This window comes from Orbicella franksi, unplaced genomic scaffold, assembly GCF_964199315.1.
Source record: "Orbicella franksi unplaced genomic scaffold, jaOrbFran1.1 SCAFFOLD_599, whole genome shotgun sequence".
Lineage (NCBI taxonomy): Eukaryota > Metazoa > Cnidaria > Anthozoa > Scleractinia > Merulinidae > Orbicella > Orbicella franksi.
The window spans coordinates 1-17,764 of NW_027670849.1; the positions used below are offsets into that span (position 1 = coordinate 1).

Consider the following 17,764-nt stretch of genomic DNA (forward strand, 5'->3'; position numbering starts at 1 on the left):
GCCCAACAGGACTTGACTTCGGTGATCGGACGAGAACCGGTACGTTCCCTGTGGTGTGGTCGTAGACGAAAGAAACAACTCAAACCTTGCCCAATTGCTTGGACTCTCTTTTAAGTCTCTTAGAAGGAAGGCCTTTAATTGCTGTTGTGATGAATTTCCAATTACGTCTCGGCTACTTAACCCAGAGATTCCAAAGCCAGCTAAGACTTCAAATCACAAAAGGGCGATTCTCCAATGGTCAGTCATCAAAGCCACATTCAAGAGATTGCCTCCAGTGTGCTGCTCAGTGTTGCAGTGCTGTAATCAAACAAGAAAATCTTCTAATATGCTGTCAACTTGCTGGAAAAATAATTCCAAAAAAAAAAAGACAACATTTTGAAAACAGAGGGATCAATGATGTGGAGGCGTATGGAAATCTTCTCTGAAGAGTCCAGTCCCAAAATGGGTCCAAAAGTCTACAACACGGCGTATTCCCAGGTGGTCACCCAGCCAGGTACTGACGCCGCCCAACAGGACTTGACTTCGGTGATCGGACGAGAACCGGTACGTTCCCTGTGGTGTGGTCGTAGACGAAAGAAACAACTCAAACCTTGCCCAATTGCTTGGACTCTCTTTTAAGTCTCTTAGAAGGAAGGCCTTTAATTGCTGTTGTGATGAATTTCCAATTACGTCTCGGCTACTTAACCCAGAGATTCCAAAGCCAGCTAAGACTTCAAATCACAAAAGGGCGATTCTCCAATGGTCAGTCATCAAAGCCACATTCAAGAGATTGCCTCCAGTGTGCTGCTCAGTGTTGCAGTGCTGTAATCAAACAAGAAAATCTTCTAATATGCTGTCAACTTGCTGGAAAAATAATTCCAAAAAAAAAAAGACAACATTTTGAAAACAGAGGGATCAATGATGTGGAGGCGTATGGAAATCTTCTCTGAAGAGTCCAGTCCCAAAATGGGTCCAAAAGTCTACAACACGGCGTATTCCCAGGTGGTCACCCAGCCAGGTACTGACGCCGCCCAACAGGACTTGACTTCGGTGATCGGACGAGAACCGGTACGTTCCCTGTGGTGTGGTCGTAGACGAAAGAAACAACTCAAACCTTGCCCAATTGCTTGGACTCTCTTTTAAGTCTCTTAGAAGGAAGGCCTTTAATTGCTGTTGTGATGAATTTCCAATTACGTCTCGGCTACTTAACCCAGAGATTCCAAAGCCAGCTAAGACTTCAAATCACAAAAGGGCGATTCTCCAATGGTCAGTCATCAAAGCCACATTCAAGAGATTGCCTCCAGTGTGCTGCTCAGTGTTGCAGTGCTGTAATCAAACAAGAAAATCTTCTAATATGCTGTCAACTTGCTGGAAAAATAATTCCAAAAAAAAAAAGACAACATTTTGAAAACAGAGGGATCAATGATGTGGAGGCGTATGGAAATCTTCTCTGAAGAGTCCAGTCCCAAAATGGGTCCAAAAGTCTACAACACGGCGTATTCCCAGGTGGTCACCCAGCCAGGTACTGACGCCGCCCAACAGGACTTGACTTCGGTGATCGGACGAGAACCGGTACGTTCCCTGTGGTGTGGTCGTAGACGAAAGAAACAACTCAAACCTTGCCCAATTGCTTGGACTCTCTTTTAAGTCTCTTAGAAGGAAGGCCTTTAATTGCTGTTGTGATGAATTTCCAATTACGTCTCGGCTACTTAACCCAGAGATTCCAAAGCCAGCTAAGACTTCAAATCACAAAAGGGCGATTCTCCAATGGTCAGTCATCAAAGCCACATTCAAGAGATTGCCTCCAGTGTGCTGCTCAGTGTTGCAGTGCTGTAATCAAACAAGAAAATCTTCTAATATGCTGTCAACTTGCTGGAAAAATAATTCCAAAAAAAAAAAGACAACATTTTGAAAACAGAGGGATCAATGATGTGGAGGCGTATGGAAATCTTCTCTGAAGAGTCCAGTCCCAAAATGGGTCCAAAAGTCTACAACACGGCGTATTCCCAGGTGGTCACCCAGCCAGGTACTGACGCCGCCCAACAGGACTTGACTTCGGTGATCGGACGAGAACCGGTACGTTCCCTGTGGTGTGGTCGTAGACGAAAGAAACAACTCAAACCTTGCCCAATTGCTTGGACTCTCTTTTAAGTCTCTTAGAAGGAAGGCCTTTAATTGCTGTTGTGATGAATTTCCAATTACGTCTCGGCTACTTAACCCAGAGATTCCAAAGCCAGCTAAGACTTCAAATCACAAAAGGGCGATTCTCCAATGGTCAGTCATCAAAGCCACATTCAAGAGATTGCCTCCAGTGTGCTGCTCAGTGTTGCAGTGCTGTAATCAAACAAGAAAATCTTCTAATATGCTGTCAACTTGCTGGAAAAATAATTCCAAAAAAAAAAAGACAACATTTTGAAAACAGAGGGATCAATGATGTGGAGGCGTATGGAAATCTTCTCTGAAGAGTCCAGTCCCAAAATGGGTCCAAAAGTCTACAACACGGCGTATTCCCAGGTGGTCACCCAGCCAGGTACTGACGCCGCCCAACAGGACTTGACTTCGGTGATCGGACGAGAACCGGTACGTTCCCTGTGGTGTGGTCGTAGACGAAAGAAACAACTCAAACCTTGCCCAATTGCTTGGACTCTCTTTTAAGTCTCTTAGAAGGAAGGCCTTTAATTGCTGTTGTGATGAATTTCCAATTACGTCTCGGCTACTTAACCCAGAGATTCCAAAGCCAGCTAAGACTTCAAATCACAAAAGGGCGATTCTCCAATGGTCAGTCATCAAAGCCACATTCAAGAGATTGCCTCCAGTGTGCTGCTCAGTGTTGCAGTGCTGTAATCAAACAAGAAAATCTTCTAATATGCTGTCAACTTGCTGGAAAAATAATTCCAAAAAAAAAAAGACAACATTTTGAAAACAGAGGGATCAATGATGTGGAGGCGTATGGAAATCTTCTCTGAAGAGTCCAGTCCCAAAATGGGTCCAAAAGTCTACAACACGGCGTATTCCCAGGTGGTCACCCAGCCAGGTACTGACGCCGCCCAACAGGACTTGACTTCGGTGATCGGACGAGAACCGGTACGTTCCCTGTGGTGTGGTCGTAGACGAAAGAAACAACTCAAACCTTGCCCAATTGCTTGGACTCTCTTTTAAGTCTCTTAGAAGGAAGGCCTTTAATTGCTGTTGTGATGAATTTCCAATTACGTCTCGGCTACTTAACCCAGAGATTCCAAAGCCAGCTAAGACTTCAAATCACAAAAGGGCGATTCTCCAATGGTCAGTCATCAAAGCCACATTCAAGAGATTGCCTCCAGTGTGCTGCTCAGTGTTGCAGTGCTGTAATCAAACAAGAAAATCTTCTAATATGCTGTCAACTTGCTGGAAAAATAATTCCAAAAAAAAAAAGACAACATTTTGAAAACAGAGGGATCAATGATGTGGAGGCGTATGGAAATCTTCTCTGAAGAGTCCAGTCCCAAAATGGGTCCAAAAGTCTACAACACGGCGTATTCCCAGGTGGTCACCCAGCCAGGTACTGACGCCGCCCAACAGGACTTGACTTCGGTGATCGGACGAGAACCGGTACGTTCCCTGTGGTGTGGTCGTAGACGAAAGAAACAACTCAAACCTTGCCCAATTGCTTGGACTCTCTTTTAAGTCTCTTAGAAGGAAGGCCTTTAATTGCTGTTGTGATGAATTTCCAATTACGTCTCGGCTACTTAACCCAGAGATTCCAAAGCCAGCTAAGACTTCAAATCACAAAAGGGCGATTCTCCAATGGTCAGTCATCAAAGCCACATTCAAGAGATTGCCTCCAGTGTGCTGCTCAGTGTTGCAGTGCTGTAATCAAACAAGAAAATCTTCTAATATGCTGTCAACTTGCTGGAAAAATAATTCCAAAAAAAAAAAGACAACATTTTGAAAACAGAGGGATCAATGATGTGGAGGCGTATGGAAATCTTCTCTGAAGAGTCCAGTCCCAAAATGGGTCCAAAAGTCTACAACACGGCGTATTCCCAGGTGGTCACCCAGCCAGGTACTGACGCCGCCCAACAGGACTTGACTTCGGTGATCGGACGAGAACCGGTACGTTCCCTGTGGTGTGGTCGTAGACGAAAGAAACAACTCAAACCTTGCCCAATTGCTTGGACTCTCTTTTAAGTCTCTTAGAAGGAAGGCCTTTAATTGCTGTTGTGATGAATTTCCAATTACGTCTCGGCTACTTAACCCAGAGATTCCAAAGCCAGCTAAGACTTCAAATCACAAAAGGGCGATTCTCCAATGGTCAGTCATCAAAGCCACATTCAAGAGATTGCCTCCAGTGTGCTGCTCAGTGTTGCAGTGCTGTAATCAAACAAGAAAATCTTCTAATATGCTGTCAACTTGCTGGAAAAATAATTCCAAAAAAAAAAAGACAACATTTTGAAAACAGAGGGATCAATGATGTGGAGGCGTATGGAAATCTTCTCTGAAGAGTCCAGTCCCAAAATGGGTCCAAAAGTCTACAACACGGCGTATTCCCAGGTGGTCACCCAGCCAGGTACTGACGCCGCCCAACAGGACTTGACTTCGGTGATCGGACGAGAACCGGTACGTTCCCTGTGGTGTGGTCGTAGACGAAAGAAACAACTCAAACCTTGCCCAATTGCTTGGACTCTCTTTTAAGTCTCTTAGAAGGAAGGCCTTTAATTGCTGTTGTGATGAATTTCCAATTACGTCTCGGCTACTTAACCCAGAGATTCCAAAGCCAGCTAAGACTTCAAATCACAAAAGGGCGATTCTCCAATGGTCAGTCATCAAAGCCACATTCAAGAGATTGCCTCCAGTGTGCTGCTCAGTGTTGCAGTGCTGTAATCAAACAAGAAAATCTTCTAATATGCTGTCAACTTGCTGGAAAAATAATTCCAAAAAAAAAAAGACAACATTTTGAAAACAGAGGGATCAATGATGTGGAGGCGTATGGAAATCTTCTCTGAAGAGTCCAGTCCCAAAATGGGTCCAAAAGTCTACAACACGGCGTATTCCCAGGTGGTCACCCAGCCAGGTACTGACGCCGCCCAACAGGACTTGACTTCGGTGATCGGACGAGAACCGGTACGTTCCCTGTGGTGTGGTCGTAGACGAAAGAAACAACTCAAACCTTGCCCAATTGCTTGGACTCTCTTTTAAGTCTCTTAGAAGGAAGGCCTTTAATTGCTGTTGTGATGAATTTCCAATTACGTCTCGGCTACTTAACCCAGAGATTCCAAAGCCAGCTAAGACTTCAAATCACAAAAGGGCGATTCTCCAATGGTCAGTCATCAAAGCCACATTCAAGAGATTGCCTCCAGTGTGCTGCTCAGTGTTGCAGTGCTGTAATCAAACAAGAAAATCTTCTAATATGCTGTCAACTTGCTGGAAAAATAATTCCAAAAAAAAAAAGACAACATTTTGAAAACAGAGGGATCAATGATGTGGAGGCGTATGGAAATCTTCTCTGAAGAGTCCAGTCCCAAAATGGGTCCAAAAGTCTACAACACGGCGTATTCCCAGGTGGTCACCCAGCCAGGTACTGACGCCGCCCAACAGGACTTGACTTCGGTGATCGGACGAGAACCGGTACGTTCCCTGTGGTGTGGTCGTAGACGAAAGAAACAACTCAAACCTTGCCCAATTGCTTGGACTCTCTTTTAAGTCTCTTAGAAGGAAGGCCTTTAATTGCTGTTGTGATGAATTTCCAATTACGTCTCGGCTACTTAACCCAGAGATTCCAAAGCCAGCTAAGACTTCAAATCACAAAAGGGCGATTCTCCAATGGTCAGTCATCAAAGCCACATTCAAGAGATTGCCTCCAGTGTGCTGCTCAGTGTTGCAGTGCTGTAATCAAACAAGAAAATCTTCTAATATGCTGTCAACTTGCTGGAAAAATAATTCCAAAAAAAAAAAGACAACATTTTGAAAACAGAGGGATCAATGATGTGGAGGCGTATGGAAATCTTCTCTGAAGAGTCCAGTCCCAAAATGGGTCCAAAAGTCTACAACACGGCGTATTCCCAGGTGGTCACCCAGCCAGGTACTGACGCCGCCCAACAGGACTTGACTTCGGTGATCGGACGAGAACCGGTACGTTCCCTGTGGTGTGGTCGTAGACGAAAGAAACAACTCAAACCTTGCCCAATTGCTTGGACTCTCTTTTAAGTCTCTTAGAAGGAAGGCCTTTAATTGCTGTTGTGATGAATTTCCAATTACGTCTCGGCTACTTAACCCAGAGATTCCAAAGCCAGCTAAGACTTCAAATCACAAAAGGGCGATTCTCCAATGGTCAGTCATCAAAGCCACATTCAAGAGATTGCCTCCAGTGTGCTGCTCAGTGTTGCAGTGCTGTAATCAAACAAGAAAATCTTCTAATATGCTGTCAACTTGCTGGAAAAATAATTCCAAAAAAAAAAAGACAACATTTTGAAAACAGAGGGATCAATGATGTGGAGGCGTATGGAAATCTTCTCTGAAGAGTCCAGTCCCAAAATGGGTCCAAAAGTCTACAACACGGCGTATTCCCAGGTGGTCACCCAGCCAGGTACTGACGCCGCCCAACAGGACTTGACTTCGGTGATCGGACGAGAACCGGTACGTTCCCTGTGGTGTGGTCGTAGACGAAAGAAACAACTCAAACCTTGCCCAATTGCTTGGACTCTCTTTTAAGTCTCTTAGAAGGAAGGCCTTTAATTGCTGTTGTGATGAATTTCCAATTACGTCTCGGCTACTTAACCCAGAGATTCCAAAGCCAGCTAAGACTTCAAATCACAAAAGGGCGATTCTCCAATGGTCAGTCATCAAAGCCACATTCAAGAGATTGCCTCCAGTGTGCTGCTCAGTGTTGCAGTGCTGTAATCAAACAAGAAAATCTTCTAATATGCTGTCAACTTGCTGGAAAAATAATTCCAAAAAAAAAAAGACAACATTTTGAAAACAGAGGGATCAATGATGTGGAGGCGTATGGAAATCTTCTCTGAAGAGTCCAGTCCCAAAATGGGTCCAAAAGTCTACAACACGGCGTATTCCCAGGTGGTCACCCAGCCAGGTACTGACGCCGCCCAACAGGACTTGACTTCGGTGATCGGACGAGAACCGGTACGTTCCCTGTGGTGTGGTCGTAGACGAAAGAAACAACTCAAACCTTGCCCAATTGCTTGGACTCTCTTTTAAGTCTCTTAGAAGGAAGGCCTTTAATTGCTGTTGTGATGAATTTCCAATTACGTCTCGGCTACTTAACCCAGAGATTCCAAAGCCAGCTAAGACTTCAAATCACAAAAGGGCGATTCTCCAATGGTCAGTCATCAAAGCCACATTCAAGAGATTGCCTCCAGTGTGCTGCAGTGTTGCAGTGCTGTAATCAAACAAGAAAATCTTCTAATATGCTGTCAACTTGCTGGAAAAATAATTCCAAAAAAAAAAAGACAACATTTTGAAAACAGAGGGATCAATGATGTGGAGGCGTATGGAAATCTTCTCTGAAGAGTCCAGTCCCAAAATGGGTCCAAAAGTCTACAACACGGCGTATTCCCAGGTGGTCACCCAGCCAGGTACTGACGCCGCCCAACAGGACTTGACTTCGGTGATCGGACGAGAACCGGTACGTTCCCTGTGGTGTGGTCGTAGACGAAAGAAACAACTCAAACCTTGCCCAATTGCTTGGACTCTCTTTTAAGTCTCTTAGAAGGAAGGCCTTTAATTGCTGTTGTGATGAATTTCCAATTACGTCTCGGCTACTTAACCCAGAGATTCCAAAGCCAGCTAAGACTTCAAATCACAAAAGGGCGATTCTCCAATGGTCAGTCATCAAAGCCACATTCAAGAGATTGCCTCCAGTGTGCTGCTCAGTGTTGCAGTGCTGTAATCAAACAAGAAAATCTTCTAATATGCTGTCAACTTGCTGGAAAAATAATTCCAAAAAAAAAAAGACAACATTTTGAAAACAGAGGGATCAATGATGTGGAGGCGTATGGAAATCTTCTCTGAAGAGTCCAGTCCCAAAATGGGTCCAAAAGTCTACAACACGGCGTATTCCCAGGTGGTCACCCAGCCAGGTACTGACGCCGCCCAACAGGACTTGACTTCGGTGATCGGACGAGAACCGGTACGTTCCCTGTGGTGTGGTCGTAGACGAAAGAAACAACTCAAACCTTGCCCAATTGCTTGGACTCTCTTTTAAGTCTCTTAGAAGGAAGGCCTTTAATTGCTGTTGTGATGAATTTCCAATTACGTCTCGGCTACTTAACCCAGAGATTCCAAAGCCAGCTAAGACTTCAAATCACAAAAGGGCGATTCTCCAATGGTCAGTCATCAAAGCCACATTCAAGAGATTGCCTCCAGTGTGCTGCTCAGTGTTGCAGTGCTGTAATCAAACAAGAAAATCTTCTAATATGCTGTCAACTTGCTGGAAAAATAATTCCAAAAAAAAAAAGACAACATTTTGAAAACAGAGGGATCAATGATGTGGAGGCGTATGGAAATCTTCTCTGAAGAGTCCAGTCCCAAAATGGGTCCAAAAGTCTACAACACGGCGTATTCCCAGGTGGTCACCCAGCCAGGTACTGACGCCGCCCAACAGGACTTGACTTCGGTGATCGGACGAGAACCGGTACGTTCCCTGTGGTGTGGTCGTAGACGAAAGAAACAACTCAAACCTTGCCCAATTGCTTGGACTCTCTTTTAAGTCTCTTAGAAGGAAGGCCTTTAATTGCTGTTGTGATGAATTTCCAATTACGTCTCGGCTACTTAACCCAGAGATTCCAAAGCCAGCTAAGACTTCAAATCACAAAAGGGCGATTCTCCAATGGTCAGTCATCAAAGCCACATTCAAGAGATTGCCTCCAGTGTGCTGCTCAGTGTTGCAGTGCTGTAATCAAACAAGAAAATCTTCTAATATGCTGTCAACTTGCTGGAAAAATAATTCCAAAAAAAAAAAGACAACATTTTGAAAACAGAGGGATCAATGATGTGGAGGCGTATGGAAATCTTCTCTGAAGAGTCCAGTCCCAAAATGGGTCCAAAAGTCTACAACACGGCGTATTCCCAGGTGGTCACCCAGCCAGGTACTGACGCCGCCCAACAGGACTTGACTTCGGTGATCGGACGAGAACCGGTACGTTCCCTGTGGTGTGGTCGTAGACGAAAGAAACAACTCAAACCTTGCCCAATTGCTTGGACTCTCTTTTAAGTCTCTTAGAAGGAAGGCCTTTAATTGCTGTTGTGATGAATTTCCAATTACGTCTCGGCTACTTAACCCAGAGATTCCAAAGCCAGCTAAGACTTCAAATCACAAAAGGGCGATTCTCCAATGGTCAGTCATCAAAGCCACATTCAAGAGATTGCCTCCAGTGTGCTGCTCAGTGTTGCAGTGCTGTAATCAAACAAGAAAATCTTCTAATATGCTGTCAACTTGCTGGAAAAATAATTCCAAAAAAAAAAAGACAACATTTTGAAAACAGAGGGATCAATGATGTGGAGGCGTATGGAAATCTTCTCTGAAGAGTCCAGTCCCAAAATGGGTCCAAAAGTCTACAACACGGCGTATTCCCAGGTGGTCACCCAGCCAGGTACTGACGCCGCCCAACAGGACTTGACTTCGGTGATCGGACGAGAACCGGTACGTTCCCTGTGGTGTGGTCGTAGACGAAAGAAACAACTCAAACCTTGCCCAATTGCTTGGACTCTCTTTTAAGTCTCTTAGAAGGAAGGCCTTTAATTGCTGTTGTGATGAATTTCCAATTACGTCTCGGCTACTTAACCCAGAGATTCCAAAGCCAGCTAAGACTTCAAATCACAAAAGGGCGATTCTCCAATGGTCAGTCATCAAAGCCACATTCAAGAGATTGCCTCCAGTGTGCTGCTCAGTGTTGCAGTGCTGTAATCAAACAAGAAAATCTTCTAATATGCTGTCAACTTGCTGGAAAAATAATTCCAAAAAAAAAAAGACAACATTTTGAAAACAGAGGGATCAATGATGTGGAGGCGTATGGAAATCTTCTCTGAAGAGTCCAGTCCCAAAATGGGTCCAAAAGTCTACAACACGGCGTATTCCCAGGTGGTCACCCAGCCAGGTACTGACGCCGCCCAACAGGACTTGACTTCGGTGATCGGACGAGAACCGGTACGTTCCCTGTGGTGTGGTCGTAGACGAAAGAAACAACTCAAACCTTGCCCAATTGCTTGGACTCTCTTTTAAGTCTCTTAGAAGGAAGGCCTTTAATTGCTGTTGTGATGAATTTCCAATTACGTCTCGGCTACTTAACCCAGAGATTCCAAAGCCAGCTAAGACTTCAAATCACAAAAGGGCGATTCTCCAATGGTCAGTCATCAAAGCCACATTCAAGAGATTGCCTCCAGTGTGCTGCTCAGTGTTGCAGTGCTGTAATCAAACAAGAAAATCTTCTAATATGCTGTCAACTTGCTGGAAAAATAATTCCAAAAAAAAAAAGACAACATTTTGAAAACAGAGGGATCAATGATGTGGAGGCGTATGGAAATCTTCTCTGAAGAGTCCAGTCCCAAAATGGGTCCAAAAGTCTACAACACGGCGTATTCCCAGGTGGTCACCCAGCCAGGTACTGACGCCGCCCAACAGGACTTGACTTCGGTGATCGGACGAGAACCGGTACGTTCCCTGTGGTGTGGTCGTAGACGAAAGAAACAACTCAAACCTTGCCCAATTGCTTGGACTCTCTTTTAAGTCTCTTAGAAGGAAGGCCTTTAATTGCTGTTGTGATGAATTTCCAATTACGTCTCGGCTACTTAACCCAGAGATTCCAAAGCCAGCTAAGACTTCAAATCACAAAAGGGCGATTCTCCAATGGTCAGTCATCAAAGCCACATTCAAGAGATTGCCTCCAGTGTGCTGCTCAGTGTTGCAGTGCTGTAATCAAACAAGAAAATCTTCTAATATGCTGTCAACTTGCTGGAAAAATAATTCCAAAAAAAAAAAGACAACATTTTGAAAACAGAGGGATCAATGATGTGGAGGCGTATGGAAATCTTCTCTGAAGAGTCCAGTCCCAAAATGGGTCCAAAAGTCTACAACACGGCGTATTCCCAGGTGGTCACCCAGCCAGGTACTGACGCCGCCCAACAGGACTTGACTTCGGTGATCGGACGAGAACCGGTACGTTCCCTGTGGTGTGGTCGTAGACGAAAGAAACAACTCAAACCTTGCCCAATTGCTTGGACTCTCTTTTAAGTCTCTTAGAAGGAAGGCCTTTAATTGCTGTTGTGATGAATTTCCAATTACGTCTCGGCTACTTAACCCAGAGATTCCAAAGCCAGCTAAGACTTCAAATCACAAAAGGGCGATTCTCCAATGGTCAGTCATCAAAGCCACATTCAAGAGATTGCCTCCAGTGTGCTGCTCAGTGTTGCAGTGCTGTAATCAAACAAGAAAATCTTCTAATATGCTGTCAACTTGCTGGAAAAATAATTCCAAAAAAAAAAAGACAACATTTTGAAAACAGAGGGATCAATGATGTGGAGGCGTATGGAAATCTTCTCTGAAGAGTCCAGTCCCAAAATGGGTCCAAAAGTCTACAACACGGCGTATTCCCAGGTGGTCACCCAGCCAGGTACTGACGCCGCCCAACAGGACTTGACTTCGGTGATCGGACGAGAACCGGTACGTTCCCTGTGGTGTGGTCGTAGACGAAAGAAACAACTCAAACCTTGCCCAATTGCTTGGACTCTCTTTTAAGTCTCTTAGAAGGAAGGCCTTTAATTGCTGTTGTGATGAATTTCCAATTACGTCTCGGCTACTTAACCCAGAGATTCCAAAGCCAGCTAAGACTTCAAATCACAAAAGGGCGATTCTCCAATGGTCAGTCATCAAAGCCACATTCAAGAGATTGCCTCCAGTGTGCTGCTCAGTGTTGCAGTGCTGTAATCAAACAAGAAAATCTTCTAATATGCTGTCAACTTGCTGGAAAAATAATTCCAAAAAAAAAAGACAACATTTTGAAAACAGAGGGATCAATGATGTGGAGGCGTATGGAAATCTTCTCTGAAGAGTCCAGTCCCAAAATGGGTCCAAAAGTCTACAACACGGCGTATTCCCAGGTGGTCACCCAGCCAGGTACTGACGCCGCCCAACAGGACTTGACTTCGGTGATCGGACGAGAACCGGTACGTTCCCTGTGGTGTGGTCGTAGACGAAAGAAACAACTCAAACCTTGCCCAATTGCTTGGACTCTCTTTTAAGTCTCTTAGAAGGAAGGCCTTTAATTGCTGTTGTGATGAATTTCCAATTACGTCTCGGCTACTTAACCCAGAGATTCCAAAGCCAGCTAAGACTTCAAATCACAAAAGGGCGATTCTCCAATGGTCAGTCATCAAAGCCACATTCAAGAGATTGCCTCCAGTGTGCTGCTCAGTGTTGCAGTGCTGTAATCAAACAAGAAAATCTTCTAATATGCTGTCAACTTGCTGGAAAAATAATTCCAAAAAAAAAAAGACAACATTTTGAAAACAGAGGGATCAATGATGTGGAGGCGTATGGAAATCTTCTCTGAAGAGTCCAGTCCCAAAATGGGTCCAAAAGTCTACAACACGGCGTATTCCCAGGTGGTCACCCAGCCAGGTACTGACGCCGCCCAACAGGACTTGACTTCGGTGATCGGACGAGAACCGGTACGTTCCCTGTGGTGTGGTCGTAGACGAAAGAAACAACTCAAACCTTGCCCAATTGCTTGGACTCTCTTTTAAGTCTCTTAGAAGGAAGGCCTTTAATTGCTGTTGTGATGAATTTCCAATTACGTCTCGGCTACTTAACCCAGAGATTCCAAAGCCAGCTAAGACTTCAAATCACAAAAGGGCGATTCTCCAATGGTCAGTCATCAAAGCCACATTCAAGAGATTGCCTCCAGTGTGCTGCTCAGTGTTGCAGTGCTGTAATCAAACAAGAAAATCTTCTAATATGCTGTCAACTTGCTGGAAAAATAATTCCAAAAAAAAAAAGACAACATTTTGAAAACAGAGGGATCAATGATGTGGAGGCGTATGGAAATCTTCTCTGAAGAGTCCAGTCCCAAAATGGGTCCAAAAGTCTACAACACGGCGTATTCCCAGGTGGTCACCCAGCCAGGTACTGACGCCGCCCAACAGGACTTGACTTCGGTGATCGGACGAGAACCGGTACGTTCCCTGTGGTGTGGTCGTAGACGAAAGAAACAACTCAAACCTTGCCCAATTGCTTGGACTCTCTTTTAAGTCTCTTAGAAGGAAGGCCTTTAATTGCTGTTGTGATGAATTTCCAATTACGTCTCGGCTACTTAACCCAGAGATTCCAAAGCCAGCTAAGACTTCAAATCACAAAAGGGCGATTCTCCAATGGTCAGTCATCAAAGCCACATTCAAGAGATTGCCTCCAGTGTGCTGCTCAGTGTTGCAGTGCTGTAATCAAACAAGAAAATCTTCTAATATGCTGTCAACTTGCTGGAAAAATAATTCCAAAAAAAAAAAGACAACATTTTGAAAACAGAGGGATCAATGATGTGGAGGCGTATGGAAATCTTCTCTGAAGAGTCCAGTCCCAAAATGGGTCCAAAAGTCTACAACACGGCGTATTCCCAGGTGGTCACCCAGCCAGGTACTGACGCCGCCCAACAGGACTTGACTTCGGTGATCGGACGAGAACCGGTACGTTCCCTGTGGTGTGGTCGTAGACGAAAGAAACAACTCAAACCTTGCCCAATTGCTTGGACTCTCTTTTAAGTCTCTTAGAAGGAAGGCCTTTAATTGCTGTTGTGATGAATTTCCAATTACGTCTCGGCTACTTAACCCAGAGATTCCAAAGCCAGCTAAGACTTCAAATCACAAAAGGGCGATTCTCCAATGGTCAGTCATCAAAGCCACATTCAAGAGATTGCCTCCAGTGTGCTGCTCAGTGTTGCAGTGCTGTAATCAAACAAGAAAATCTTCTAATATGCTGTCAACTTGCTGGAAAAATAATTCCAAAAAAAAAAGACAACATTTTGAAAACAGAGGGATCAATGATGTGGAGGCGTATGGAAATCTTCTCTGAAGAGTCCAGTCCCAAAATGGGTCCAAAAGTCTACAACACGGCGTATTCCCAGGTGGTCACCCAGCCAGGTACTGACGCCGCCCAACAGGACTTGACTTCGGTGATCGGACGAGAACCGGTACGTTCCCTGTGGTGTGGTCGTAGACGAAAGAAACAACTCAAACCTTGCCCAATTGCTTGGACTCTCTTTTAAGTCTCTTAGAAGGAAGGCCTTTAATTGCTGTTGTGATGAATTTCCAATTACGTCTCGGCTACTTAACCCAGAGATTCCAAAGCCAGCTAAGACTTCAAATCACAAAAGGGCGATTCTCCAATGGTCAGTCATCAAAGCCACATTCAAGAGATTGCCTCCAGTGTGCTGCTCAGTGTTGCAGTGCTGTAATCAAACAAGAAAATCTTCTAATATGCTGTCAACTTGCTGGAAAAATAATTCCAAAAAAAAAAAGACAACATTTTGAAAACAGAGGGATCAATGATGTGGAGGCGTATGGAAATCTTCTCTGAAGAGTCCAGTCCCAAAATGGGTCCAAAAGTCTACAACACGGCGTATTCCCAGGTGGTCACCCAGCCAGGTACTGACGCCGCCCAACAGGACTTGACTTCGGTGATCGGACGAGAACCGGTACGTTCCCTGTGGTGTGGTCGTAGACGAAAGAAACAACTCAAACCTTGCCCAATTGCTTGGACTCTCTTTTAAGTCTCTTAGAAGGAAGGCCTTTAATTGCTGTTGTGATGAATTTCCAATTACGTCTCGGCTACTTAACCCAGAGATTCCAAAGCCAGCTAAGACTTCAAATCACAAAAGGGCGATTCTCCAATGGTCAGTCATCAAAGCCACATTCAAGAGATTGCCTCCAGTGTGCTGCTCAGTGTTGCAGTGCTGTAATCAAACAAGAAAATCTTCTAATATGCTGTCAACTTGCTGGAAAAATAATTCCAAAAAAAAAAAGACAACATTTTGAAAACAGAGGGATCAATGATGTGGAGGCGTATGGAAATCTTCTCTGAAGAGTCCAGTCCCAAAATGGGTCCAAAAGTCTACAACACGGCGTATTCCCAGGTGGTCACCCAGCCAGGTACTGACGCCGCCCAACAGGACTTGACTTCGGTGATCGGACGAGAACCGGTACGTTCCCTGTGGTGTGGTCGTAGACGAAAGAAACAACTCAAACCTTGCCCAATTGCTTGGACTCTCTTTTAAGTCTCTTAGAAGGAAGGCCTTTAATTGCTGTTGTGATGAATTTCCAATTACGTCTCGGCTACTTAACCCAGAGATTCCAAAGCCAGCTAAGACTTCAAATCACAAAAGGGCGATTCTCCAATGGTCAGTCATCAAAGCCACATTCAAGAGATTGCCTCCAGTGTGCTGCTCAGTGTTGCAGTGCTGTAATCAAACAAGAAAATCTTCTAATATGCTGTCAACTTGCTGGAAAAATAATTCCAAAAAAAAAAAGACAACATTTTGAAAACAGAGGGATCAATGATGTGGAGGCGTATGGAAATCTTCTCTGAAGAGTCCAGTCCCAAAATGGGTCCAAAAGTCTACAACACGGCGTATTCCCAGGTGGTCACCCAGCCAGGTACTGACGCCGCCCAACAGGACTTGACTTCGGTGATCGGACGAGAACCGGTACGTTCCCTGTGGTGTGGTCGTAGACGAAAGAAACAACTCAAACCTTGCCCAATTGCTTGGACTCTCTTTTAAGTCTCTTAGAAGGAAGGCCTTTAATTGCTGTTGTGATGAATTTCCAATTACGTCTCGGCTACTTAACCCAGAGATTCCAAAGCCAGCTAAGACTTCAAATCACAAAAGGGCGATTCTCCAATGGTCAGTCATCAAAGCCACATTCAAGAGATTGCCTCCAGTGTGCTGCTCAGTGTTGCAGTGCTGTAATCAAACAAGAAAATCTTCTAATATGCTGTCAACTTGCTGGAAAAATAATTCCAAAAAAAAAAAGACAACATTTTGAAAACAGAGGGATCAATGATGTGGAGGCGTATGGAAATCTTCTCTGAAGAGTCCAGTCCCAAAATGGGTCCAAAAGTCTACAACACGGCGTATTCCCAGGTGGTCACCCAGCCAGGTACTGACGCCGCCCAACAGGACTTGACTTCGGTGATCGGACGAGAACCGGTACGTTCCCTGTGGTGTGGTCGTAGACGAAAGAAACAACTCAAACCTTGCCCAATTGCTTGGACTCTCTTTTAAGTCTCTTAGAAGGAAGGCCTTTAATTGCTGTTGTGATGAATTTCCAATTACGTCTCGGCTACTTAACCCAGAGATTCCAAAGCCAGCTAAGACTTCAAATCACAAAAGGGCGATTCTCCAATGGTCAGTCATCAAAGCCACATTCAAGAGATTGCCTCCAGTGTGCTGCTCAGTGTTGCAGTGCTGTAATCAAACAAGAAAATCTTCTAATATGCTGTCAACTTGCTGGAAAAATAATTCCAAAAAAAAAAAGACAACATTTTGAAAACAGAGGGATCAATGATGTGGAGGCGTATGGAAATCTTCTCTGAAGAGTCCAGTCCCAAAATGGGTCCAAAAGTCTACAACACGGCGTATTCCCAGGTGGTCACCCAGCCAGGTACTGACGCCGCCCAACAGGACTTGACTTCGGTGATCGGACGAGAACCGGTACGTTCCCTGTGGTGTGGTCGTAGACGAAAGAAACAACTCAAACCTTGCCCAATTGCTTGGACTCTCTTTTAAGTCTCTTAGAAGGAAGGCCTTTAATTGCTGTTGTGATGAATTTCCAATTACGTCTCGGCTACTTAACCCAGAGATTCCAAAGCCAGCTAAGACTTCAAATCACAAAAGGGCGATTCTCCAATGGTCAGTCATCAAAGCCACATTCAAGAGATTGCCTCCAGTGTGCTGCTCAGTGTTGCAGTGCTGTAATCAAACAAGAAAATCTTCTAATATGCTGTCAACTTGCTGGAAAAATAATTCCAAAAAAAAAAAGACAACATTTTGAAAACAGAGGGATCAATGATGTGGAGGCGTATGGAAATCTTCTCTGAAGAGTCCAGTCCCAAAATGGGTCCAAAAGTCTACAACACGGCGTATTCCCAGGTGGTCACCCAGCCAGGTACTGACGCCGCCCAACAGGACTTGACTTCGGTGATCGGACGAGAACCGGTACGTTCCCTGTGGTGTGGTCGTAGACGAAAGAAACAACTCAAACCTTGCCCAATTGCTTGGACTCTCTTTTAAGTCTCTTAGAAGGAAGGCCTTTAATTGCTGTTGTGATGAATTTCCAATTACGTCTCGGCTACTTAACCCAGAGATTCCAAAGCCAGCTAAGACTTCAAATCACAAAAGGGCGATTCTCCAATGGTCAGTCATCAAAGCCACATTCAAGAGATTGCCTCCAGTGTGCTGCTCAGTGTTGCAGTGCTGTAATCAAACAAGAAAATCTTCTAATATGCTGTCAACTTGCTGGAAAAATAATTCCAAAAAAAAAAAGACAACATTTTGAAAACAGAGGGATCAATGATGTGGAGGCGTATGGAAATCTTCTCTGAAGAGTCCAGTCCCAAAATGGGTCCAAAAGTCTACAACACGGCGTATTCCCAGGTGGTCACCCAGCCAGGTACTGACGCCGCCCAACAGGACTTGACTTCGGTGATCGGACGAGAACCGGTACGTTCCCTGTGGTGTGGTCGTAGACGAAAGAAACAACTCAAACCTTGCCCAATTGCTTGGACTCTCTTTTAAGTCTCTTAGAAGGA

At 44.7% G+C, this 17,764-nt stretch overlaps 35 non-coding genes across 35 annotated transcripts; all 35 read right to left on the reverse strand.

Moving 5' to 3' along the window:
• Positions 1–452: 452 nt before the first annotated feature.
• Positions 453–571, reverse strand: LOC145475440 (5S ribosomal RNA). Its single transcript, XR_014046278.1, has one exon. It is a non-coding gene; the product is annotated as a 5S ribosomal RNA (ribosomal RNA).
• Positions 572–956: 385 nt separating this feature from the next.
• LOC145475451 (5S ribosomal RNA) lies at positions 957–1,075 on the reverse strand. Its single transcript, XR_014046289.1, has one exon. It is a non-coding gene; the product is annotated as a 5S ribosomal RNA (ribosomal RNA).
• Positions 1,076–1,460: 385 nt separating this feature from the next.
• Positions 1,461–1,579, reverse strand: LOC145475463 (5S ribosomal RNA). The gene has a single exon (XR_014046300.1). It is a non-coding gene; the product is annotated as a 5S ribosomal RNA (ribosomal RNA).
• Positions 1,580–1,964: 385 nt separating this feature from the next.
• LOC145475475 (5S ribosomal RNA) lies at positions 1,965–2,083 on the reverse strand. The gene has a single exon (XR_014046311.1). It is a non-coding gene; the product is annotated as a 5S ribosomal RNA (ribosomal RNA).
• Positions 2,084–2,468: 385 nt separating this feature from the next.
• LOC145475476 (5S ribosomal RNA) lies at positions 2,469–2,587 on the reverse strand. The gene has a single exon (XR_014046312.1). It is a non-coding gene; the product is annotated as a 5S ribosomal RNA (ribosomal RNA).
• A 385-nt stretch (positions 2,588–2,972) lies between these two features.
• On the reverse strand, positions 2,973–3,091 carry LOC145475441 (5S ribosomal RNA). The gene has a single exon (XR_014046279.1). It is a non-coding gene; the product is annotated as a 5S ribosomal RNA (ribosomal RNA).
• Positions 3,092–3,476: 385 nt separating this feature from the next.
• LOC145475442 (5S ribosomal RNA) lies at positions 3,477–3,595 on the reverse strand. The gene has a single exon (XR_014046280.1). It is a non-coding gene; the product is annotated as a 5S ribosomal RNA (ribosomal RNA).
• A 385-nt stretch (positions 3,596–3,980) lies between these two features.
• On the reverse strand, positions 3,981–4,099 carry LOC145475443 (5S ribosomal RNA). The gene has a single exon (XR_014046281.1). It is a non-coding gene; the product is annotated as a 5S ribosomal RNA (ribosomal RNA).
• Positions 4,100–4,484: 385 nt separating this feature from the next.
• Positions 4,485–4,603, reverse strand: LOC145475444 (5S ribosomal RNA). The gene has a single exon (XR_014046282.1). It is a non-coding gene; the product is annotated as a 5S ribosomal RNA (ribosomal RNA).
• Positions 4,604–4,988: 385 nt separating this feature from the next.
• Positions 4,989–5,107, reverse strand: LOC145475445 (5S ribosomal RNA). Its single transcript, XR_014046283.1, has one exon. It is a non-coding gene; the product is annotated as a 5S ribosomal RNA (ribosomal RNA).
• Positions 5,108–5,492: 385 nt separating this feature from the next.
• Positions 5,493–5,611, reverse strand: LOC145475446 (5S ribosomal RNA). The gene has a single exon (XR_014046284.1). It is a non-coding gene; the product is annotated as a 5S ribosomal RNA (ribosomal RNA).
• Positions 5,612–5,996: 385 nt separating this feature from the next.
• On the reverse strand, positions 5,997–6,115 carry LOC145475447 (5S ribosomal RNA). The gene has a single exon (XR_014046285.1). It is a non-coding gene; the product is annotated as a 5S ribosomal RNA (ribosomal RNA).
• A 385-nt stretch (positions 6,116–6,500) lies between these two features.
• LOC145475448 (5S ribosomal RNA) lies at positions 6,501–6,619 on the reverse strand. The gene has a single exon (XR_014046286.1). It is a non-coding gene; the product is annotated as a 5S ribosomal RNA (ribosomal RNA).
• A 385-nt stretch (positions 6,620–7,004) lies between these two features.
• On the reverse strand, positions 7,005–7,123 carry LOC145475449 (5S ribosomal RNA). The gene has a single exon (XR_014046287.1). It is a non-coding gene; the product is annotated as a 5S ribosomal RNA (ribosomal RNA).
• A 383-nt stretch (positions 7,124–7,506) lies between these two features.
• Positions 7,507–7,625, reverse strand: LOC145475450 (5S ribosomal RNA). Its single transcript, XR_014046288.1, has one exon. It is a non-coding gene; the product is annotated as a 5S ribosomal RNA (ribosomal RNA).
• Positions 7,626–8,010: 385 nt separating this feature from the next.
• LOC145475452 (5S ribosomal RNA) lies at positions 8,011–8,129 on the reverse strand. The gene has a single exon (XR_014046290.1). It is a non-coding gene; the product is annotated as a 5S ribosomal RNA (ribosomal RNA).
• Positions 8,130–8,514: 385 nt separating this feature from the next.
• LOC145475453 (5S ribosomal RNA) lies at positions 8,515–8,633 on the reverse strand. The gene has a single exon (XR_014046291.1). It is a non-coding gene; the product is annotated as a 5S ribosomal RNA (ribosomal RNA).
• A 385-nt stretch (positions 8,634–9,018) lies between these two features.
• On the reverse strand, positions 9,019–9,137 carry LOC145475455 (5S ribosomal RNA). The gene has a single exon (XR_014046292.1). It is a non-coding gene; the product is annotated as a 5S ribosomal RNA (ribosomal RNA).
• A 385-nt stretch (positions 9,138–9,522) lies between these two features.
• Positions 9,523–9,641, reverse strand: LOC145475456 (5S ribosomal RNA). The gene has a single exon (XR_014046293.1). It is a non-coding gene; the product is annotated as a 5S ribosomal RNA (ribosomal RNA).
• Positions 9,642–10,026: 385 nt separating this feature from the next.
• On the reverse strand, positions 10,027–10,145 carry LOC145475457 (5S ribosomal RNA). Its single transcript, XR_014046294.1, has one exon. It is a non-coding gene; the product is annotated as a 5S ribosomal RNA (ribosomal RNA).
• A 385-nt stretch (positions 10,146–10,530) lies between these two features.
• Positions 10,531–10,649, reverse strand: LOC145475458 (5S ribosomal RNA). The gene has a single exon (XR_014046295.1). It is a non-coding gene; the product is annotated as a 5S ribosomal RNA (ribosomal RNA).
• Positions 10,650–11,034: 385 nt separating this feature from the next.
• LOC145475459 (5S ribosomal RNA) lies at positions 11,035–11,153 on the reverse strand. Its single transcript, XR_014046296.1, has one exon. It is a non-coding gene; the product is annotated as a 5S ribosomal RNA (ribosomal RNA).
• A 385-nt stretch (positions 11,154–11,538) lies between these two features.
• Positions 11,539–11,657, reverse strand: LOC145475460 (5S ribosomal RNA). Its single transcript, XR_014046297.1, has one exon. It is a non-coding gene; the product is annotated as a 5S ribosomal RNA (ribosomal RNA).
• A 384-nt stretch (positions 11,658–12,041) lies between these two features.
• On the reverse strand, positions 12,042–12,160 carry LOC145475461 (5S ribosomal RNA). The gene has a single exon (XR_014046298.1). It is a non-coding gene; the product is annotated as a 5S ribosomal RNA (ribosomal RNA).
• Positions 12,161–12,545: 385 nt separating this feature from the next.
• Positions 12,546–12,664, reverse strand: LOC145475462 (5S ribosomal RNA). Its single transcript, XR_014046299.1, has one exon. It is a non-coding gene; the product is annotated as a 5S ribosomal RNA (ribosomal RNA).
• A 385-nt stretch (positions 12,665–13,049) lies between these two features.
• On the reverse strand, positions 13,050–13,168 carry LOC145475464 (5S ribosomal RNA). Its single transcript, XR_014046301.1, has one exon. It is a non-coding gene; the product is annotated as a 5S ribosomal RNA (ribosomal RNA).
• A 385-nt stretch (positions 13,169–13,553) lies between these two features.
• LOC145475465 (5S ribosomal RNA) lies at positions 13,554–13,672 on the reverse strand. Its single transcript, XR_014046302.1, has one exon. It is a non-coding gene; the product is annotated as a 5S ribosomal RNA (ribosomal RNA).
• Positions 13,673–14,056: 384 nt separating this feature from the next.
• On the reverse strand, positions 14,057–14,175 carry LOC145475466 (5S ribosomal RNA). The gene has a single exon (XR_014046303.1). It is a non-coding gene; the product is annotated as a 5S ribosomal RNA (ribosomal RNA).
• Positions 14,176–14,560: 385 nt separating this feature from the next.
• On the reverse strand, positions 14,561–14,679 carry LOC145475467 (5S ribosomal RNA). Its single transcript, XR_014046304.1, has one exon. It is a non-coding gene; the product is annotated as a 5S ribosomal RNA (ribosomal RNA).
• A 385-nt stretch (positions 14,680–15,064) lies between these two features.
• Positions 15,065–15,183, reverse strand: LOC145475468 (5S ribosomal RNA). The gene has a single exon (XR_014046305.1). It is a non-coding gene; the product is annotated as a 5S ribosomal RNA (ribosomal RNA).
• Positions 15,184–15,568: 385 nt separating this feature from the next.
• On the reverse strand, positions 15,569–15,687 carry LOC145475469 (5S ribosomal RNA). The gene has a single exon (XR_014046306.1). It is a non-coding gene; the product is annotated as a 5S ribosomal RNA (ribosomal RNA).
• Positions 15,688–16,072: 385 nt separating this feature from the next.
• LOC145475471 (5S ribosomal RNA) lies at positions 16,073–16,191 on the reverse strand. The gene has a single exon (XR_014046307.1). It is a non-coding gene; the product is annotated as a 5S ribosomal RNA (ribosomal RNA).
• Positions 16,192–16,576: 385 nt separating this feature from the next.
• LOC145475472 (5S ribosomal RNA) lies at positions 16,577–16,695 on the reverse strand. The gene has a single exon (XR_014046308.1). It is a non-coding gene; the product is annotated as a 5S ribosomal RNA (ribosomal RNA).
• A 385-nt stretch (positions 16,696–17,080) lies between these two features.
• On the reverse strand, positions 17,081–17,199 carry LOC145475473 (5S ribosomal RNA). The gene has a single exon (XR_014046309.1). It is a non-coding gene; the product is annotated as a 5S ribosomal RNA (ribosomal RNA).
• A 385-nt stretch (positions 17,200–17,584) lies between these two features.
• Positions 17,585–17,703, reverse strand: LOC145475474 (5S ribosomal RNA). The gene has a single exon (XR_014046310.1). It is a non-coding gene; the product is annotated as a 5S ribosomal RNA (ribosomal RNA).
• Between the last annotated feature and the right edge of the window lie 61 nt (positions 17,704–17,764).